Genomic DNA, 21,930 nt, shown 5'->3' on the forward strand with positions numbered 1-21,930 from the left:
ATTTGGTCTTTCGGTTTGTCATTTTCCTATATTTCTGTGTTTCAAGTGTTATTTGAAATCTTCCTCAGGGTCTGTTGGAAATCCACTTCTATGTTCACAACTCCTGGGACTCTGGCACCTAGTTTCCCCAAGCCACTGGGCCTCTAGAACCAATGGCCCTCTTCTGCCTGTTTAGAACTCCGTAGTTCCAGATAAGCTGGGCTCCAGGGCCACTGTGCTCCCACCTGCTTGCTGGAAGCGCCACAGTTCTCCAAGCGCAGCCAGAATGGGGAGGCAGATGTAGATGCCTCAAACCCACTTATCCACTTCACTGCAGCAGGAAGCCTGGAGGGTCCCGAACAGCCTGGGCTTGGGGCAGAGTGCACTGAGCACTTACCGCAGGCTGCAGGGCCTCTGGAACCTGCGATGCTCGTCTGCTTGCTGAGATATCCACAGTCCTCCAGACACATGGGGAAGCGGATGCAGGTGCCCCAGATCTGCCCAGCCCTTCCTCTGCACCCAGATGGTGCAGAAGTCCCAAACAGGCTGGGCTCTGGGGATAGTGTGTGCCTGCCTGCTTGCTGAAAACTCCACCAATAATGCATCATTCTAAGTATGTAACTTAGTGAGAAAGCCTGTCCTCAGTCCAGCTGTTTCCAAAATCCATTCTAGGAATCACCAGTGTTGACTACACTGATTGTCAGTTTGTGACATTTTTTCCTCTTTATTCTTTATCATGTCTTCAGAGCCATAAGTATCTTCTCATTTGATTAAAATCATAAGATAAATTTTCCTATTTATTTTTAGGAATAAAACCAATTGATCAAATTAAAACTGGTTTGATTTTCCTCAAGAGCACTTTAAGCCACAGCTACAGAGAGAAGGTGAGAGGTAGTGTGATACTTTGACTCCTTGCTCTTTTGAAAATGCATTACAGGGCCCTCACAGACAACTGGGCAAATGCCTAATGGGCTTTAAGAATTATCCAACAATTCCAGAAACATAGAAGAGTTGATATTGGCTTCAGAAAGCTTGATAATTTGCATACCTGCTTGATACAAATTTTGTACATATTTTTCTTGGTTTGAGCTCTTATGGCAAAATATCACAGACCATATTTCTTTCTCTCTCTTGTTTTTTAAGTTTGGTAAAAATTTATTTTCTTTAAACAAGGTCATAAATAACAAAGGAACAAAGTAGGTCCCAGACTCTGAACCAACCACCAGGGCAGGGAAAGGAAGTTGTTGGATGAAAGGTGGAGGGGACTACCTAAGACAGTCACAAAAAAGAGGCTTTAGGAGACTTCCCCTCCCTGCCCTTGGAAATAGCGTGCCTGGGCATTGGGCATTGGGGGAGACAATGTTGGGATGAGACAGCTAGCCAAGGACAAAGACAGGGGGTACAAGGTTGTGGTGTAGAGTGATGTGGAAACCACAAATGACAATGAGAAGCTAGAAAACACAAATGGGCACTCTGAACACTTCCAAAAAACAGCTACGGAAATGGTTAAATTATTTTAAAAATCCTAAAGGGTTCAGACTGTAGCTTTGTGCATGGACTATATTAAAATGGATTGATCTTGGGCAGGTAAGGGCTCAAGAAGCCCTGTAGCAGCCTGGACTCAGCCCCGGGGCAGGTGCTGGACATGTGGGAGTGGGACAATGGGCTCACCCAGATGGAATGCCATGTGCTTGGACTGGCTGGACCTGACTTTCAGGCTGCTTTCTAGTAATGCTTGCTATATGCCACCCCTCCCTGTACCTAAGGCCAGCATCCTGGCCTCTCTGGGTCTTCTGAACCTCTTAGAAGTAACACTGGGACTAAAAACGTAACCCAACTGATATTTTATTTGAAAGGGAGAAATAAGGTCACCCTATGCACTGTCCATCCCAAGCCAAGGATAATATCAAGGAATGAAGATCTCTGAGTCTGGGTAAACATTTGGACCCAAGTGCATTGACAAATGCCATGAATCAAAGCCCAGGGTAGTAGCTTTATAGGCTTCACTCTAAGCAAGGCATCTAGAACATGGCATGGGCTTTGCCTGCCCAGGGAAGGGGTAAGAGATGAGGACTCTATACTGTGAATGGCAGTGCTGGACAAGGAGTGTAGAAAACAATGCTTTGGGTAAGAATACCCCTGTTTGGGTACAGGGTTTGTACATCTAGAGATGTGCATCTATGGAGAGCTGGTGTCACTTGGCTGGGGAGGATGGTGAGGAGTGGACAGTGGTATCACAGTGTCCTCCCATGCAATATATTTACAACCGAGCTCAATGTTGAAGGTGGGGTGGAGAGCAGGTCAAGGACAGCCAGGAAACATACACTGGAACCCACTTGACTCTGTAAACCAGTGCCAGATCAGGAAAGTGGCAACAGCTTCAGCTACCTTGTCAGGGGCATCCTCATGGACTGCATGGCCACACTGAGGCAGGACCTGTATGTGGAACTTCCCTTGAGTCTGGCCAATGGTTAAATCTTCATCCAACATATTAACACCAGCCAAGAGCCAAGAGCAGTAGGAATAAGGCATCTAAGAAAGAGATTGGATAAACCTCAGAACCAGCCATCTCATTATGTTTCTGCCTTTCCCAGTTCAATTCTCCAAGTATATGGATGGTCTTTCTTAGTCTCCATATCATCTTCCTTTTTCCTTTTGTTTACTGACTTGCTTCCTTGTTCATCTTCTTCTTCCTCCTCTATTATTCCTTCCACTATAGCTTCTGAGCCTTCAGCACTTGTAATTCCTTTGCACCATCTGAGTTGGCCAACCCTTAAGATATGGGCAGGCTATAGATTTTGAATCTGGCCATTCTTCACTCTCCATTCAATAACATCCTCCAAAGACTTAAAGGTTTTAGGACCACCATGTAAGAAGTTCTGCATGCTATTAAGTGCATCCATAGCTGTACCATCCACAACATCTGTCCTGCATAGACCTGAGAGGTTTGGCACCAAGTTAGATGCTGCTGCCTGTACTTCAATAGTACCACCCATGCTATGTCCAGTCATCATAATTGAGGAGAGAAATCTCTGCACATGGCTTCAACCACATTGCTGATATCTTTTTCTGTTGTTTCTGCAGAAAGATATTTGAAATTCTAGACTTTTGTTTCACTGTGACCTCTTCAATCCAGAGCCACAGTCCACTGAATTCTACCAATGATTGCTGTTGTGAACATGGCCCCTGAAAGGGCAAATTGGTCTCTTCCATGCAGAAGGAGCAGGACTAGACACTCGGAGCCACTCTTGTAAAGTCCAAAAGTTGCCAGTTTCATTCTCTACTTCCACATCTTCTGTGGACTCAAAATATTGACTCCAAGGAGCAGGGCGGGGGCGGGGGGATGCCACTTTGTTCTAGAGCCCATTTTCTCCCCTCTGATTATCCTAGCTGCCAGGAGAGGAGGGTCAGAGGGCAGATGGCTGAGGCGAACATCAAGGGAAGGATGCACGTCATCAAACAGTAGCACAAAATTGGTCCCATGCTAAGTGTAGCCCGACTAATCACATCTAGCTCCCCTAAAGATGTCCTATTGTCTTTTGGCACCCAGAAACAGGCTGCACCGCCTCTCACCCACAGGCTCTCTAAGCTTTGCCCCCACCCATAGACCAGGTTTCTTAACAGACATCTATTTATTCCTCATAGTTCTAGAAACTGGAAGTTGAAGGTCAGGTAGCAAGTATGCTGAGGGTCTGGTGAGTGCTCTCACATGACTGAGAAAAAAGAAGGGCTGAAAGGCATGAGGGAGAATGTACTGACTTTCAAATCTCTTCTTAATAAGAGCACTAATTTCATATTGAAGGAGCTACCCTCCTGATCTGATTGCCTCCCACAGGCCTTATCTCCAAATATTGTCACATGGAGGGCTAGGGTTTCAGGGTATAAATTTTGAGGAAATAAAACATTCAATCCACAGTCACATTAACTTTCTTCCTAATTTTCCCCAATTAGAGTAAATGCTCCAGAACACAGAAGTCAGTGATGAAGATCTCATAAGAGAGAGAAGACATAGAAGGAATAAGGCTGTGTGAAGACAGCAGCAGAGACGAGTGGTGTAGCCACCAACCAAGCAGAGGCAAAAGATGCTCTCCTAGAGGCTTCAGAGGAAGATCAACCTTGCTCACACCTGGGTTTGGGATTCTAACTTCCAGAGCTGTGGGAGATAATTTCTGTTGTTTTAAATCAACAAGTTTGTGATGATTTGCTCTAGGAAACTAGCAGAGCTGCATTCTATCAGAAAGCTAGCTGTATTCTCATTGTTTAGAAATTTTCTTCAAGTTAGCCCATTTAAAGTGCTTAAGCAGAACCAGAGGCACCCTTGGGGCTGGGCTAGAATTGGGCCCCTTCTACAACTCCAGCCTTTGCCACAGATGCTCTTGCAAGACCCAGGAACTCCAGCCAGAGGCACACATAGTACCGGGCCAGAACCGGGACCCTCCTATGTCCCACAGTCCTGGCCACCCACCTCAGGACCTAGGAACTCCAACCCTTGACACACATCCCTGCAGTCCCACCACTGCCATTGGGGACCCTCCCCACCTCCAGGACATAGCATTGCTGTTGATCTTTGGCTCCCACAACTCCCCCCAGAACCTTGGATTGCAGTGGATTAACCATGCAACATTGAGGGGAGACTCAGTAAGAAGAATTCAGCAGGCTTCCATCAGTGAGGTGAGTTTGCTCCTAAAATAGGAATAGAGTTTGCCACCTTCAGTGGGTAAACAGGAGCAACAGAGAAGCCTCCTCCAGAAGTAGGCCACAGGCAAGCTTGGCAAGTGGGTGGGTGAGTCGTTCCTCCACATAGAGAATATCAGGTAGGTTGAGGCCAACAAGACCTCCCTCAATCTGGAAAAAATTAAGGGGACCCGTGGGGCACCCAGAGACACAGTAGGTCCCAGACAAGACATACACTATAAACAGGGAGATCTGGTGACTCTGAACAACCTGAGGATATAATAACAGAGGAAACTAGAGGTTGATTTCCATCAATACTCCTAAGCTTGCAAGCCTAAGAACAAAGGCTTCCCACAACAGGCCCTGCAGGGGGAATTCAGGTGACTGACCCACTTCTTTATTGTGGGACACAGCAATTGGACAAGCATCAACCTTACAGTAGGACCCCAGGATACACACTACCAACAGTTGACACTAGTGGGATTAAAGGACCACATATTAACCCAAAAGGGGAAAATGACAAAATGAAAGAGCAAAATGAAATCTCAAACATCTAGTCCACCAGGAGCAAGTACAGGAGACACAGAAATAGAGGACTTCAAAAGTAACACACTGTAAATCTCTGAATAGATAGCAAATGAAATTTAAAAAGAGCCCCACGAGGCTACAGAGGAAATCAAATTATAAGTAATCTCTCATATAAAAACACAAATAACAACTTTAGTAAAGGAGTTGCTCAGTGTAGCTAGAGATGAAATAGATTTTTAAAAGTACAGGAGTATGGGAAACTGAAACTTTGAATGAACAATACAGAAAACAAGCAGAATTCATGAAACAAACTCAAAGAGACATCCAAGAAAAAAAATTCTATTGAAAGCTGGCAAAACCATTTAAATGAAGCTGAGGATAGAATTTTGGACCTTGAGGACAGGATTGCAATTAGCAGTTATAAGGATAGAACTTATAAGAAAGGATAGAACTTTTAAAAATAACAAAGCAGCATGAAATGACAATCCAGCAGCTTCAAGATGATGCCAAGAGAAACAATATAAGACTAATAGGCATCAGTGAAGATGCAAGAGTCAATGCAAATGTCATGACTAAAATATTCAGTGAAGTAATAGCAGAAAATTTCCCAAACATGGGAAAAAATCTGATATGCAGATAAGTGAGGCATATAGAGCACCAAACAATCATAACCAACATAAATCTACACCCAGACATATAATAATTAAGATCCCAGACATGCAGCATAAAAACAGAATACTAAAAGATGTTAAAGAAAATCCCATTAGAATCACAGAAGACTTTTCAGCACAAACCCTCAAGTCAAGAAAACAACTTTCAACCCAGACTGATATACCTAGAAAACTTTCATTCAAATTTAATGGAGAAACAAGATGCTTCCACGTCAAAAAACAACTGAAGAAACTCATGTCCATCAAACCAATCCTAGAAAGAGTGCTGAATGACATATCTGATAGAGATAAAAATGACCACAACAGAAAGAAACTACCAGGTAGGACAAGCAATTAAAGGGGAAAAGCAGAAAGCAAACAACTGGAACATAACATGGCAAAGTTGAGCCAGTATATACCAGTTATATTCATAAATGTAAATGACCTCAATTCATCTATCAAAAGAAATAGGTTGACAGAACGGATCAAGAAACAAGATCCCACAATATGCTGTATACAAGAAACACATATGACCCAAAAGGAAACTCATAGATTAAAACTCAAAGGATGGAAAGCAATATTCCATACAACAGGAACCCAGAAAAAAAGCAGGGGTAGCTATTCTATTTGCAAACAATGTGAATTTCAAACCTAAGATGATTAAAAGACATAAAGAAGGTTACTATATACTCATTAGTGGAAAAACTCAAGAGGAAGAACTAATAATTATAACTATATATGCACCAAATACAGGAGCACTCAACAATATAAGACAAATACTAATGGACATGTAAAACCAAATACACAAAAGCACAATTATAACAGGGAGCCTTAATACCCCATTGTCACAAAGAGATAGATCAACTAGACAAAAAGTCAGCAAAGAAATAATAGAACTGAATCATACTTGTGAGCAATTGGACTTAGAAGATGTTTACAGACTGTTCCACCCAACCATATCAAAATGCACATTCTAATCAGCTTTCTATGGGACATTCTCCAAAATAGAACATACATTATCTCATAAAACATTCTTAAGTAAATGCAAAGGTATTGAAATTATCCCATGCATAATATCTGACTATAGCACACTGAAATTGGAAATTAATGGCAAAATAAATTGCAAAACCTGCATAAATACATGGAAATTAAATAACAACCTTCTGAATAACCAGTGAGCTATAGATGAAATTAGAGAAGAAATAAAGCAATATCTACAATGCAAGTGCAAAAACAACATATTGCAATCTATGGGATGCAATGAAAGTGATCTTAAGAGGGAAATATATAGCAATAAATTGTCACTTCAAGAAAACAGAACAAGCACAAATAAACAACTTAATGCTTCATCTCAAGCTTCTAGAATACACAGAGCAACTTAAACTCAAAGCTCATAGAAGAGAGGAAATTGTAAAGATTAGAGCAGAAGTCATTACAATTGAAATTTTTAAAAAAAGAATTAATGAATCAAATAGGTGGGTTTTTTGAAGGAATAAATAAAATTGACAAATTCTAGTTAATTTTATCAAGAAAAAGAAAGAAAAAACCCAAATTCATGCAATAAGGACTGAAAAGAGGGAAATTACTACAGATCCCTTGGAAATTCAAAACGTCATGAATACCTACTTTGAAAATCTCTTCTCCCATGGAGTAGAAAACACAGAGGAAATGGGCAGATTTCTAGAAACATATGAACTCCTACAGTTCAACCAAGAAGATATAGCAATTTTGAATAACTCAATATCAGCTATTGAAATTGAAAATGTAATTAAAAACCTAAAAACGAAGAAAAGCCCAGGTCCTGATGGATTCATGGCTGAATTCTACAAGAAATTTACAGAAGATCTGATGCCAATATTCCTTAAACTCTTCAATGAAATCAAAAGGGTAGCAATACTCCCTAAGTCATTCCTGGAGGCATGTTACTCTCATAAACCAGAGCAAGATCCAACCAGAAAGGAGAACTATAGGCCAATCTCACTAATGAATATTAAATGCAAAAATTCTCAAAAAAATACTGACAAATAGAATGCAGCAAATCATCAAGAAGATATACCTCACAACCAAGTCGGATTCATTCCAGGGATGCAGGGATGGTTTAACATACGCAAATCAAAAAATGTAATATACCACATCAACAGAGCCAAAAACAAAAACCACATTATCACCTCAATAGTTGCAGAAAAACCTTTTGATAAAGTCCAACACATGTTCATGATAAAAACTCTTCAGAAACTCGGAATACATGGTGTCTATCTCAATTTCATAAAGGCCGTCTATGACAAATGAATAGCCAACATTATACTAAGTGAACAAAAACTGAAAGCTTTCACACTAAAATCAAGAACAAGACAAGGATGTCCACTATCACCACTCCTATTCAATATAGTTTTGGAAACACTAGCCAGGGCAATCAGACAAGAGTGAGAAATAAAAGGAATAAAAATAGGAAAGGAAGAAGTTAAACTATCACTATTTACAGATGTCATGATACTCTTATATAAAAGACCCCAAAAATACTCCATTAAAAGACTACTAGGGATAATAAACAAATTCAGCAGTGTAGCTGGATACAAAGTCAGTGCTCAAAAATCAATAGCATTCCTGCACACAAACAAAAAACTCACCGAGAGAGAAAGTATGGAAATATTGCCTTTCATAATAGCCTCTTAAAAAATGAAATACTTAGGAATCAACCTAAGAATGTAAAAGACCTGTATGCTGAAAATTATGCTATACTAAAAAAGGATATTGAAGAGGACTTTAGAAAATGGAAGGATATTCCTTGCTCTTGGCTAGGAAGAACCAACATTGTGAAAATGGCCATATACCTAAAACTGTTATACAAATTTAATGCAGTCCCGATCAAAATACCATTAACATACCTCACAGACCTAGAGAAAACACTCATAAAATTCATTTGGAAACAGAAGAAACCTAGAATAGTAAAGGCAATTCTGGGCAACAAAGGCAAGGCAGGAGGCATCTCAATTCCTGACTTGAAACTATACTAATAGACACAGTGATAAAATCAGCATGTACTGGCAAAGAAATAGACCTGAAGATCAACTGAATAGATTAGAAGATGCAAACACAACTACAAAGACACTCAGCCAACTTATATTTGACAAAGAGACTAAACATGTTCATTGGAAAAAGGATAGCCTGTTTAATAAATGGTGTTGGAAAAATTGGCTTTCTACATGCTGAAGACTGAAACTAGACCCATGCCTATCACCACGCACAAAACTAAAGTCCAAATGGATCAAAGATCTAAATATAAAACAAAAACAAATCTACTGGAAGACAAGGTAGGTAGAAGTCTTGGAGACATAGGGGTAGGCAAAGAATTCATGAACAAAATGCCAACTGCATGGGAAACACTTCAAAGAATCAACAACTGGGATCTCATATTATTGAAAAGTTTCTGCACCTCAAAGAAATCACCAACAGAGTGAACAGAAACCCCACAGAATGGGAAGGAATTTTAGCCAGCAACCCCTCAGACAAAGGACTTATATCCAGAATATATAAAGAATTGAAAAACATCAAGGCTTCCAAATTCAAAGACCCTCTCCAAAAATGGGCATCTGAGATGAACACTCAGTTCTCAGATGAAGATATACAAATGGCAAACAAATACATGAAGAATGTTCACCATCACTACTCATTCGAGAAATGCAAATTAAAACAGGATTCAGATTTCATCTCACTCTGAAAGATGGCTGCCATCAAGAAAACAACTGGTAACAAATGTTGGCAAGGCTGCGGGGAAACAGGAACACTGCTCCATTGTTGGTGGGAGTGTAGACTGTACAGCCACTATGGAAATCACTATGGAGATTTTGCAGAAGACTAGGATTGGAAGTTTCATTCAATCTACCTATTCCCCTCCTGGGTATTTTCCCAGAAAACCTGAAAAGGTCATGTCACAGTGATATATGTGCACCCATGTTCATAGCAGCACAATTTGTAATAGCTAAATCTTAGAAACAACCAAAATGTCCATCAATTACAGAGTAGATGAAAAATATGTGGTATTTTTATGCAATGGAATACTACTCAGCATAAAAAAGCATGATCTTGAGGCCTTCATAGGTAAATGGAGGCAACTTGAGACTATCTTTGTAAGTGAAATAAATGAGTCATATTTATAAATATTACATTGTATCTCTAGTGTAAAAACTAATAAGAACTATAGGAGTAATAAACCCAAAATGTGTAATTCCTATTGTAAAAAAGAAAGAAAAAGAAAGTGCTCTAAAGGATATAACTGCATGTGTGTTTAAGTGTGTAAAATAAATGACCATATTACCTAGTTTTTGTTGGATCATTGAGCAGAACTATTTGCATTCTCATTGTTTGAATGTCCACTTTGTATGCTTTGATTTTGTAACTTAAACAACTAATTCTAAGATGACAATATGTAATTTATCAACTAATGATTTCTTACTATTTTTTTGAAATTATGTATTATTACTACCCTTTTTCTCTTTTGCTTTTTTTCTCTTTAAATAAAATTTAAAAAAAAAACAAAAATAAATAAAGTGCTTAAGTAAGCCACTTTCTTGGTGCTGTCAGTCTCTTCACATTGGCTGAGCTACTAGAGTCTCCCAAAAGTTGTGTTTTTGTCAGTATCCCAAAAAGGGAAGAAAAGTTGAGAAATTAATAAAAATTTACTTCCAGTGACTGAGCACTCTAATGCTAATTTAATTGGGCCAGCAACAAAAAGAACAAATCTTAAAGGCTAATTTAAATTTTGTTGATTCAATGTTGAATGAGCATACGAACAAAGTTATGAATTTGGGATCAAAAAGAGCAACTGTCCCAGTGGAGATTAAATAATCAAGCAGGGAATTTGTGGAGAACAAGTAAACAAAATGCATAAGAACTGAAAGTTATGTGCTTTTCAGCCCCGAGAACCCCAGGATGCATTAGTAGAACCTCACGATGGTGTGAAGGAAGCTTAGGTGGTCTGCTTACCCGGAGCCATTCCTGGCTCCTCTTGATGGTGACATCCACAACTCTAACATGCATAAGGGACAGTGACGAGCACACTAGTATGCAGATCAAGTGGAAGATTTCATTCTCAGCTAGAAGAATATCTTTAGAAGTAACGAGACGATGTCTTCGCACCCTTGACTGTCCATTATGAAATAAGGCAGAGATGTGAGCCTGCAAAGAGACTGACGAGAAGTGGCCAGGGAGGAGGGAGAAATACCAAGAGGGTGTTGTCGTGGGGCAAGGGCTGCCCCTAGCCTGGTGGGGTTAGTGTGGGAGGGTGAGCTGGCATCTTGTGAATGAATCGGCAGTTACCCACCAGGTGGACTGGGAAGGAATACAGGGAAGGGAAGGAAAACCCGCTTTTTTACAAAGCAAAGAATTTTTGAATTTTCCCAAATACACATTTTGTGTCTTGTCATCTGTGAATATGACCTTCGTTCTAGCTAATCTGGAAAAAATACTCAATTTTCCAGGCTTTGCTTTCACTCAGTGACTTGTAAGAGGCTGCTACAGAGAACCCGGAGGAATCGCTCCTGGTGTTCACCAGAGAAAGAAAAAAAAATTTAAAAAGCAGGTAGTGAGGTTTCTGAGGAGAGGAATATTTAAAATACATCGTTCCTACATTTTGTTCTGAATGTTAAAAATGCTTTCTTTTTTGAAATTATGATGGCAGTAATTGGAAACTAATTTTTTGAAAAACCTAATTTGACAAAATAATCCCATTTGCGATGCATTTTGAAATTTCTCTAGAAAAATATAAAAATTTGCAAACCATGGCTTCAAATTAAAAGAGAAGAACAATAACACTAAAGTTTTTAATTCAAAGACAAGAACCTTGAAATTCCTGTCAAGGCACTCTTTTCCTAAAAAATAGGTGAGGAGGAAAACACAAAGCATGGCTTGTTTAAATACATGTAATTTGAAATTTCTTAACATTTATGGGCACATTTTTAAACAGGATTTAAAAACTTGTATGTGTGTGGATGTATGCATGGATCTAAACTGCTAACGATGGGGCAGTAACAACTAAATTCTAGTAACAACCAAGAACACATTTCTGTGATAATACCACTGACCACAAGAGGGCAGTATACATACAGATTGTCAGTACCTGTGGACTGAATTACCAGATTTACTTGACCTCAGATTAAACCATTCTCACTACTCTGTAATACAAAAATTATGCTAGCATTTTGAACAAAGAACAGTGAGACTAAGTGATCTTTTTTATTTTAAGTAGGATAAAACAAAACGGAACAAAGCAGATCAGAACAAAATAATGCAAGCAACACAGGATTTCAAAACAAGAGAACAGGAAATCAACAGTGGCTACCATGATGTCTCTTGTTTTCTTCAAAACAGTTGTCCATATCTTCACACACAATGAATTCAAGTAAGACAAAATAGTATAAAACCGATCAAAACAAAAGAATGGAAGCATTAAAGGCCTTCAAAACCAGACAATAGGAAAATCAACAATGGTTACCATAATGTCTCCTGTTCTCTTCAAAATAGCTGTCCGTACCTTCACACATATTGAAATTAAATAATACAAAGCAGACTAAAACCAATCAAAACAAATAGTAAAAGCATTACTGGACTTCACAACAAGATGATAGGAAATCAGCAGTGGATACCATAATGTCTCATTTTCTTCAAAGTAGCTGTTCATACGATCACACATAATAAAATCAATTCTTGTAAACTCTTTAGGACAAGTTCCAGGTGTAGATAAGCCTATTCATGTACATCTATCCTTTCTGGACACTACAAGGGAAAACAAAACAAAACAAAACAAAACAAATTATGAGAAAAACAAGAAACAAATAACAACAAAGAGCCCCAAACGATGACAATATAGGTTTTCAAACAAGGTGGTAGGAGCCTAAGTAATCCTATGACAGTTAAAGTAGCACAATCATCTTAACTATCTTAAGAATGTATATACAAATTTATATGTTTTTCTTTCCCTTCCTTCTTTTCTCCTTTTCCCTGAGTTGTTTTTTCCACTTTGAGCAGTTTCTCACCCTTTCACAATACTTATTAAAGATTTCATATCTTATTACTCTTTCAGTTTCTTATACTAGGAAGACAATATGATATTTATACATGTGAGTTTGATTTATTTCACTTATGAGTATGAAGACTAAGTGATCTTTGACAAAGGGACAAAAAATACATTGAAATCAAAGATGGCCTCTTCAGCAAATGATACTAGGAAAGTGGACTCTAATAAAATAAGATGGAATCTAAACACATCTCCTTATCGTATCGTATACTAAAATAAAATCAAAGACGCAAATATTAAACAGAAATACTTAATCTTATGGAAGATAACCTAAGTAACACTTTTGAAGACGTAGGTGAAGACTTTCTAAAAAGAACTCAATTCATAAGAAATAATATCAAGAATCAACAAATGGAATTATACCAGTTTTAAAATCTGCTTAGCAAAGGAAATAACCAAGTGAAGGAGCAACCTACACAAAGGGAAAGAATTTTTGCCAGCTATTTCTCAGGCAGAAGACTAATATTTAGAATATACAGTTTTTTTTTTGTTTTTGTCTTTTTCGTTTTTATCGGTACCAGGGATCGAACTCACGACTGCCTGCTGGCAAGGCAGGCGCTTATGCCGCTGAGCTAAATCCCCAGGCTATACAGAAAACTCCCAAAAATTAGATCTTCAAAAAGAAAAGACCTAATCAAATAATGGACAATTTGAATGAATAGACACTTCCCAGAAGAAGCAAAAGTGGACAGTAGATACATGGAAAAAAATGTTCAGTATCTCTGACGTTTAGAGAAATGCAATTTAAAATAACAGTAAGACTTTATCTTACTCCAGAAAGAATGGCTGCCATCAAGATATTAAATAACAACAAATGCTGGGGAGGCTTTGGGGAAAAAGGAGCCCTTCTACATTGTTGGAGGGAATGTGAACTCGTACAACCACAATGCAAATAAGTATGGAGATGCCTCAGAAAGTTAAATCTAGAAATTCTACTTCCCCTGCTGCTTCCTTCTAGATGATTAAAGCCATCATATTACATGGCACATGCTGTGAACCCACGTTTACAGTAGGACTGACTCATCATTGATAAATCTTGGAAGCGGCCTCTATGTCCACTAATTATGGATGAGGAAAGAAAATGTGATATTTATACACAGTGGAGTATCACTCTGCTAAAAAGAAGGATAAATTTGAATAATTTTTAAGAAAATAAATGTATCTTGAGGCCAAAATGCTAAGAAAATAAATCAGACACAGATGGTCAAGTATTACGTAGTTTCTTTTGCATGAGAAACCGGAAGTGTAAGAGCAAAATAAAGGATAATAGGCAACAGGGAAACAGACCTTTTGCAAATGGGAAGGGAGCCAAGAAATGGAGGGAGGGAGAGGAAATAGAAGGGAAACGGATGAAAACATAATTGTAACCTTTTATGTATCAACTGTCCACGATCAACACAATCATTATGTGTTGCAAGCATCATGTAATAATAAAAATATACTTTATTTATAAATAATATATTCTATCTCTTTTTCCATGATGCTGTTATAACCAATAACATTCTGATCTGGTTGAGATGAGGGGCCGAGATGGAAAAGATAAGCGGAAAGCAGTATTGCTTAGTATGCTCTGTTTTTCTAGAACACGGACACGGAATCATGGCACATGTGTAGAATGCAGGATGTCCATGAGGAATGGAATGATGGCAGTATTTTCAAAATGACAAGGTGAGTGGTACACATTTATTCTTGGAGAGGAGGCCTGACCTAATATTTGTGTGACACGAGAAGCTAATTACAATCTTCCTGACTTAGCTCACAGAGGATTTGTAAAGTTCGCGGGAGATGAGTATCTTCCAGGAACCAGTGACTTCCTCTAAGAAAAGCAGTGCAGAATTGTATCATGTCTTGCAAATGTGATCAAGAATCAAAGCACAATAGCTAGCTAGACACCCTTAGTAAATGATGCCCACCTCACTGGCTTCTGAGGATTGTTTTCTAGAAGAGCTGTTATGACCACAGTGTTCTTGCTTAAACAGAATCCACCCGCTGACAGAGCGTTGGCCGAGTAAGTGCACCCCGGAATCAGTTTATTCTGCCTTCTAGGTTTCCTCCTGCAAGCTCTGTGTCACCAGGCCCTGTCCTTTCTCGACCCATACCCACACCAGCGCTGTGTGGGTGCCAATGACTTTCCCAGGCCTCTCGGAGGATGCCCTGCTGAGCCCAAAGCTCCGGTCAGCCCAGACCTGCAGTCTCTGGGGTTTATGTTCCCTTTCTCCTATTTTGACTCTCCTGAGATTGCAGTTCCAGATATAAATTTTATCACATGCATTTGGCTTCAGGCTCTGTTTTCCAGGGAATCGCAGATAAAAAGATAGTAGGTTTCAGTATTAAAGATTCAAAACGCGAAGGTGTGTGATCCAGATCTTTGATCCCGGTGACCTTAAAACACTTCATTTTGAGGAAGAGATGCCGGCCGGGGCTTCCTGCAATTTACAACATTACCACAAGGTGGCGGTATAACTACATCACCTAGAGGGACAGGGCTTCTGGAGCACAGAATTCTGGCCGCTCTTAATTCAGCTAGGTTTCCTATTGCATCTTGTGGTAAGGGCTGGAGTTGCTCTGAGTTCTCAAAAGACCAGAAATCAAGGGCATGTGAGCAGCTAATAGGTCCAATGACAGATGTATTTACTGCCCTTAAAGTTGGCTTTCCAACACATAACACATTTCCATAACACATTTTTGAGGTGAAATTTGTGATATAAAATTGTCAATTTTCAAGAGAACAGTTTGGTATATTCTTAAGATTATGATACTACTATCTCTTTTCCAAGCCATTTCTATAAACTATTCATTAAGGGGTGTCTTCCTAGACTCCTTCTGGGAGGCTGGGGATTTAGCTCAGTGGCATTAACACCTGCCTTGCAAGTGTGCAGCTGTAAGTTTGATCCCTGGTAACAATTAAAAAAAAAAAGAATAGCAAACCATACATTTGCATTTTGTCATAGTGGATTTGTCAGTGCTGGGTAGTTCCTGTAAATGGAATCACGCAGTACGTGGTGCTGTGTGTCTGGACTCTTCTACCTGTGGTACAGCGCTGATCTGGAATGTTCCTCAAGGCCCATCATTAAATGCTCGGAACTCCAACTCCAACTCAGAACTACTGGCAAGTGGTATGTATGAGGTGAAGTCTTTTCAGTCCTTGAAGGGGGTGCACTTGAAGGGATGTGGGGTTCCCAGCTCTTAGTCTCTGTCACTTCCCAGCCATGAGGTAAACAGCTTTGCTCCTCCACAGGCTTCTCCCCATGCTCCACTGTCTCTCCAATCCCAAAAGTAATGGCACCAACCAGTCATAGACTGAAATCTCCAAATCTGATGTTGATGTGGAGGAACACTCAGAAGAATCATCTACAGAGGAGCTTCATCAATTTCTGGCAGCTGAAGACACAGACTCTTTCTGAAGAGGAAACAGAGTATCAACCATCAGTGCACCAAAGTTCTTCTTCTGAAATGAGGGAAATACTGAAAAAAATGGAGAGAACTGCAAACATTTGTAGAGAAAATCCACTCAGGCAATCATTGTGTTCACTTGCTTAATGATAACGCCATGTCACACCACAGAACGATGTGAAAGAAGACAAAAACAGACAACTTTAGACCAGTTCTTAGTTCTGAAAAAGTTGAAACCTATTGAGTCAAGACCAGATCATAGTGGGCTATGGACTCTCCCAAGGAGACAAAGGACACCACACAGCCAGATTCCTCATGCTCTTGTGGAAAGGATTCTCATTCCAAACAATAACCACCTTCCATTTCATCCTCCCTTCCTGAAAGCCAACAATGTCAACTTATATGACGAGTATGGCAACAAATTGTTGTTTGTGATAAACATTTTATAACTTTTTGGTGAATACAGTGGAAAAACTATTGATGTTTCTGGTAAATTACACACTATTACAAACCTTTTTTATTATGAAAATGTTAAGGGTGTCTTCTGGGAAAAATAGTTTTGACTTATACCAATTAAAGTTACAGCCAGGCTTTAAGTACTGTAATCCTAAATATTGTGTACAATCATTCAAGTATTGTAATCCTTTTTCTAGTTTTCCTCACAATCCAAAATGTTTTATTTGTAATCCCACTGAGATGTTATTGGAATCCCAGCATGTTAATTCCAACGTACCACCTCCAAAGCAGCCCACTGGGGAAGTAGAGACACCAAGACATATTCTGAGTTAAGGCCAGCCAAGGGGTCCTACGTCCAGTCCCCGTGAGGATGTGCAGACAAAGGCCTCCATCCTAGGCCTCTCCCAGAATTTATTATTTTGTGAGGAAGGGGGGTGGCTCGAGGATGAGTGACAGTGAGGGTGGCGGGAATTACGTGAGTAGCTCAAGCTGGCCAGCCAGGTAGGGAGAAAAGCATCTCTGCAAAATGCAGAGATAAGGATATGCAGAAGGCTCAGTTTGCATAATTCAATTAAGGTAGCAGCTGAATTATTTTAGAAGGCTGTTGCTTTGGTTTTTGATATGTAAACTTTTGTGCCCTGGGGAGTCATAGCCTTTTACTTGAGGTTCACACCCAGTTGACATTCCTGGAGCTAATGGCTCTAACATCCTGACACTGATGTGCTCATCTCTTTTACTACAGAGAGCACTATGTGATGAAACAGGGGACTGTCTGATGGCTTTAGAGATTATATATCAGTACCTTGCTAGCCTTATTTGCAATGCTTAGAGCCAGTTGTAGAGAGAAGAAAATGCAGTAGCCAGCTCTCTACATATCAGTATAAGGACATCAGTCTCCATATAAAGTTGCAGCAATTGTTCTGCATTCAAGGGGAGTCATGGAGTTGTCTCCCACATTAAGAATTGAAGTCATAAGTCAAGGACCCACTGTATCATTATTTTCTGAGTCTATGAAATCTGTACAACAGACTCTTCCTTAATTACAAAATTTCTTAACCCCTGATCCCAGATGGATGTCAAACCTCTTTCTCAGATTACTTCATTAAGTTGATGCTAGTTCTCTTCTGTTACATTTCAGACATATTTTCTCTTTTTGTGTCACTCATAAAATTTTAAAAAAAGGACCACCTGTTGCCAGTGGAAACAGTAGAAAGTTATCTCTATCTACTACTGGCTTGGTATCTGTTAAATGCATACAAAAATAATGTGCCACTTCAGGCCTAGTGAGAAAACAAGATTGCACACCCAGTGATGCCTTTTGCGGCTCTCCCCATCTCAGTCTCCCCTCTAGCAGCTCTTCTTTCTTATTCAGATTGGCTGCTGCCCATCTCCACTGCAGGGCTGCTAGGAACAGGTAGTTATATGAGCTAAAAATCTTACATCAGACTAGATTGCTTCTGTTTTGAGTCAGCACATACAAATTCAGTGCCTTCTAAGTCATCTTCAATAGCAGTTAAAAAGGTAAAAAAATAACAAAAAGATCTATTCATAGACAAGTGCCTTTCCCTGAGTGGCTTTGGCTGGCATCACCACCAAGGAGCTGTCTCTGGGTCCTTTTTTCACCTCCATCCTATTGTAAGCTCTTGGAAGTAGGCTTAATGCTGTGGCTCATCTTCTGCTTTGAATTAGCATTTAAGATTTGTTGGTGGCTATCATTTCCCCACTACGGTCTGGTCTTTCATTTCAGCAGGGCAGACATCAGGACGGGACTGGTCAGGGGTCAGATTCTGAGTGACAAAAGACTCCGTTCAAACTCTGACTACCACTCAGTCCCTGGGTGGACCAGCAATTTATTAAAGCTCTGTGAAGGAAGCTAATCATAGACATATTAAATGATTCCAATGAGAGGCTAAAAGAGTAATATTTGCAATGTTTATGCATGGGCCATTCTTACTTTAAAGCCCTTCCCTTTCCTGGACTCAGTCAATAAGTTCGTTTTCTCCCTGGAGGATTCTTTGAAAGGTCAGTTCAAGGGCAGAGGTATTTGCCTACATGCAGCAGGGGTAGTAATGCCAAAGGCTAAGTAAACATGCTTTCCTGGTTATCCATAATGATTGTATAAGTTCGGTGGCACTTGAGTGTGGGCTTTCTTTCTCAAGTCAAGTCACCAAAATTTTACATGAGAGAAATGAATATCAACCTAAAAGCAGCAATAATTATTTTCTATCAAGGATAATTTATCAAATATTTGTTGATCATCTATTTTATACTAAATAGATAGTGGATATAATTTCATAAGATACAAATTGAACAGTCAACTTAGAACTCAACATAATACAACATGGGGATTTCCGAACAGAAGGAGAGGAATTCTCTCATCCCAAGAAGAAACTAAGGTGAGAAAATAAATCAAACATACACTGCTGGCTGTCTGTGCCACTGTGCAACCCTGAGCACCTCCAGGCCGCAGGTGAGACAGGCCATCCCTGTGTCATCACCTCCAGCTGCCGCCTCCGACTCGGTCCCAGGGGCCCGACAGAGGCTGGGGGAGTGGAAGGACTTGTCGACACCCACCAGCTACCCCACCCCTGCCACCACTGCCTCCTCCCCCAATCTGAGCTACACCCAGGAGGGTGTGAGGAAGAAGGTGGGTTGCTGCCCGTGGGCTTGGGACCACATTGCTGGGACGCACCCCACCTTCGCACTCACCTCTCCTCTTGAGGCACAGGCACTGAGCAGCACCCCCCCCACCCCGTCACGGTAAGCCCTCGAGGTCCCCAGGCAGGCAAGTGTGTCTTTGCTGCTGCCAGGTATGCATGACTAGAGCGCCATGAAGCTGCCGCCACTGCCCCTGCCACCACCACCTCCTCCCCTGCATCCGCCAACTCCCCAGATGTGGGCCCTGTCCTGTAGGGCATGAGGAGAAGGGTGTGCTGTGGCATCACGGGCATGGAACTGGACCTGCTGGGACGCATCCGCACTGTCACACTCACCACTTGCGCAAGGACCAGAGCCCAGGATGCTGGTGCTGGGCAGGGCCCTGCTGCTGGAACACCCCCAAGGCCCCTGGGCAGGCGAGTGTGTATTCGCTGCCTCCAGACCCAGCCAACCCGAGCCTCACAGAGCCGCTGTTGTGAATGGAGCCCAGAGAAGCTGCTTCTGAAAACACTTCTTCAGACGATAATCAAAAATACAGAACCAGAACTTCCGGTTTCCTGCCATGATCAACCAGCTTCAGAGAATTGGGCCTGTCCGCCTGCACCCTGAACACTGTACTGGGCAGCCTGGGATGAGTGTCTCCATACCATCCCAAGCCTCTGAGAGGGAGTTTAAGATATCTCAGGTAACAGCAATTTAGGGAGGGCAGCAAAACCTGAGTCAGCATGCTTCAGAAAGACCCTAAGCAATATGGAGAGGGCCAGAGACCCCCTGGACACACCAGTCTGAAAGAAACCAGAAACATGACAAGAGATAGAAATAAAAAAAACCTCCAGCCACTGACCCTGGAAAAATAAGCCCAGGAGAGATAAATACAGAAGAGAAACAATGCATAATCATGCAATATTAGATACAGCTTCAGTGGACATAAAGCAATACCTTCATGACCTCATAGATGAATTTAAAACAGTACTTCTGATCAAAGTGAGGCAAGATATAAAAAGATTAATTAAAGAAATGATAAGCCCCTCCCAAGAGAACACAGTTGGAAGAATGGAGGAACTCAGAAAAGGAAGAGAAACCTTTCATGAAGAATATAAACAAAATCTAGAATACATGAAACGGATCCAAAGAAACTACCAGGAAACTAAAAACTCCATTGAAAGCTGGCAAAATGCCTTGACAGAAACTAAAATTAGCCTTTTGAAATTTGAAGAGAGATTTAAAGTGTGTGATCACAAAAGAAAAGATCTCTTAAGAATAACAAGGAACCAAGAAGAAGCAATACAAAGGCTAGAAGATGACAAGAGGATTTATAACTTAGGAATAAAAAATGTAAGTGAAGAAGCAGGGGTAACTACAAATAAACAACAAAGAATATTCACAGATATAATTAAGGAAAACTTTCCAAGCATAGGAAAAAGAAATGATATTCAGATAAAGGAGGCATACAGAACTCCAGCCACCTACAACCAAAACAGATCAAATAATAATCAAGATCCCAGAAATCTACCACAAGAACAGAATATTAAAAGCAGCCAGAGAAAAGAAGCAGATTACCTACAAAGGAAAAATTATCAAAATAACAACAGAGTTTTCAACACAAACTCTCAAATCGAGAAGAGTCTGGGGGAAATAGTCCAAACCCTGAAAGAAAATAACCTCCAACCAAGACTGATGTACCCAGAAAAACTCTCTCTCAAAATTAATGGAGAAATAAAATATTTCCAAGACAAGGAGGAACTGTGGGAGTTTATGGCCACCAATCCAACATTACAAAACACACTGAAGGACATTTCAGAGAGAGAGAGGAAAATATACCAGGATTCCAGCAACAGTGACAGAAAGGCCTCAGTGAATAGGGAAGACTATGGAATAAAGGAGTCAAGTGGACAAATAATGACAGAAGAATAAAATAGCAGAAATAAGGCAGAGACAGTAAGCTGTAATCTTTAATATAGATAGCCCTGATACACTAACAAAACAAGAAACACAGGCAGAGTAGACTAGGAGGCAGGATCCATCGAGATGCTCTGAGTAGGAGATACACTCAACCTGAAAGAGGGTTAATAAACTGAGAGTCAAAGATGAGAAAACAAAGCTATATCTGACAGGAAACCAGAGAGAAATAGGGACAACTTGTCCAGCAGCTGCAGATAGACTGGAAAGCTATGACACTTTTGGGCAGTGTAGAGCTACATAGCTAGAAGGAAGGACAACCTTGTGACTTTAGTAAGTAAAGGAGTACAGCTCAAGATCAAGTTCAGGAGTAAAAAGGTTTAGCACCACTCAGATAGATAGCAGGTTGGCCCCCTAATCTAAAAACTAAAAGAGCTAGTGGGACTCAAAATATACAAAGCATCCCGAGAAAGGGAAAAGGGAGGAATTGTCTAAAAAAAGGAAGGCAGAGGACATTGTTAATAGTGTATCAGGACTTAAAAGCCACAGTAGTCTTATCCCTCTGTTTAATTTGATTATATTTTGTTCTGGTCTGTCTACCCATATTAGATTTGAGGGCAC

The 21,930-nt window shown here is 40.3% G+C and overlaps 1 pseudogene; it reads right to left on the bottom strand.

The window, feature by feature from the left end:
• Positions 1-2,280: 2,280 nt before the first annotated feature.
• LOC100733472 (protein phosphatase methylesterase 1-like) lies at positions 2,281-19,694 on the bottom strand (annotated as a pseudogene).
• Positions 19,695-21,930: the final 2,236 nt, after the last annotated feature.

Source organism: Cavia porcellus, unplaced genomic scaffold (assembly GCF_034190915.1).
Source record: "Cavia porcellus strain 051 isolate PalLab524CR breed Dunkin Hartley unplaced genomic scaffold, mCavPor4.1 scaffold_10, whole genome shotgun sequence".
Lineage (NCBI taxonomy): Eukaryota > Metazoa > Chordata > Mammalia > Rodentia > Caviidae > Cavia > Cavia porcellus.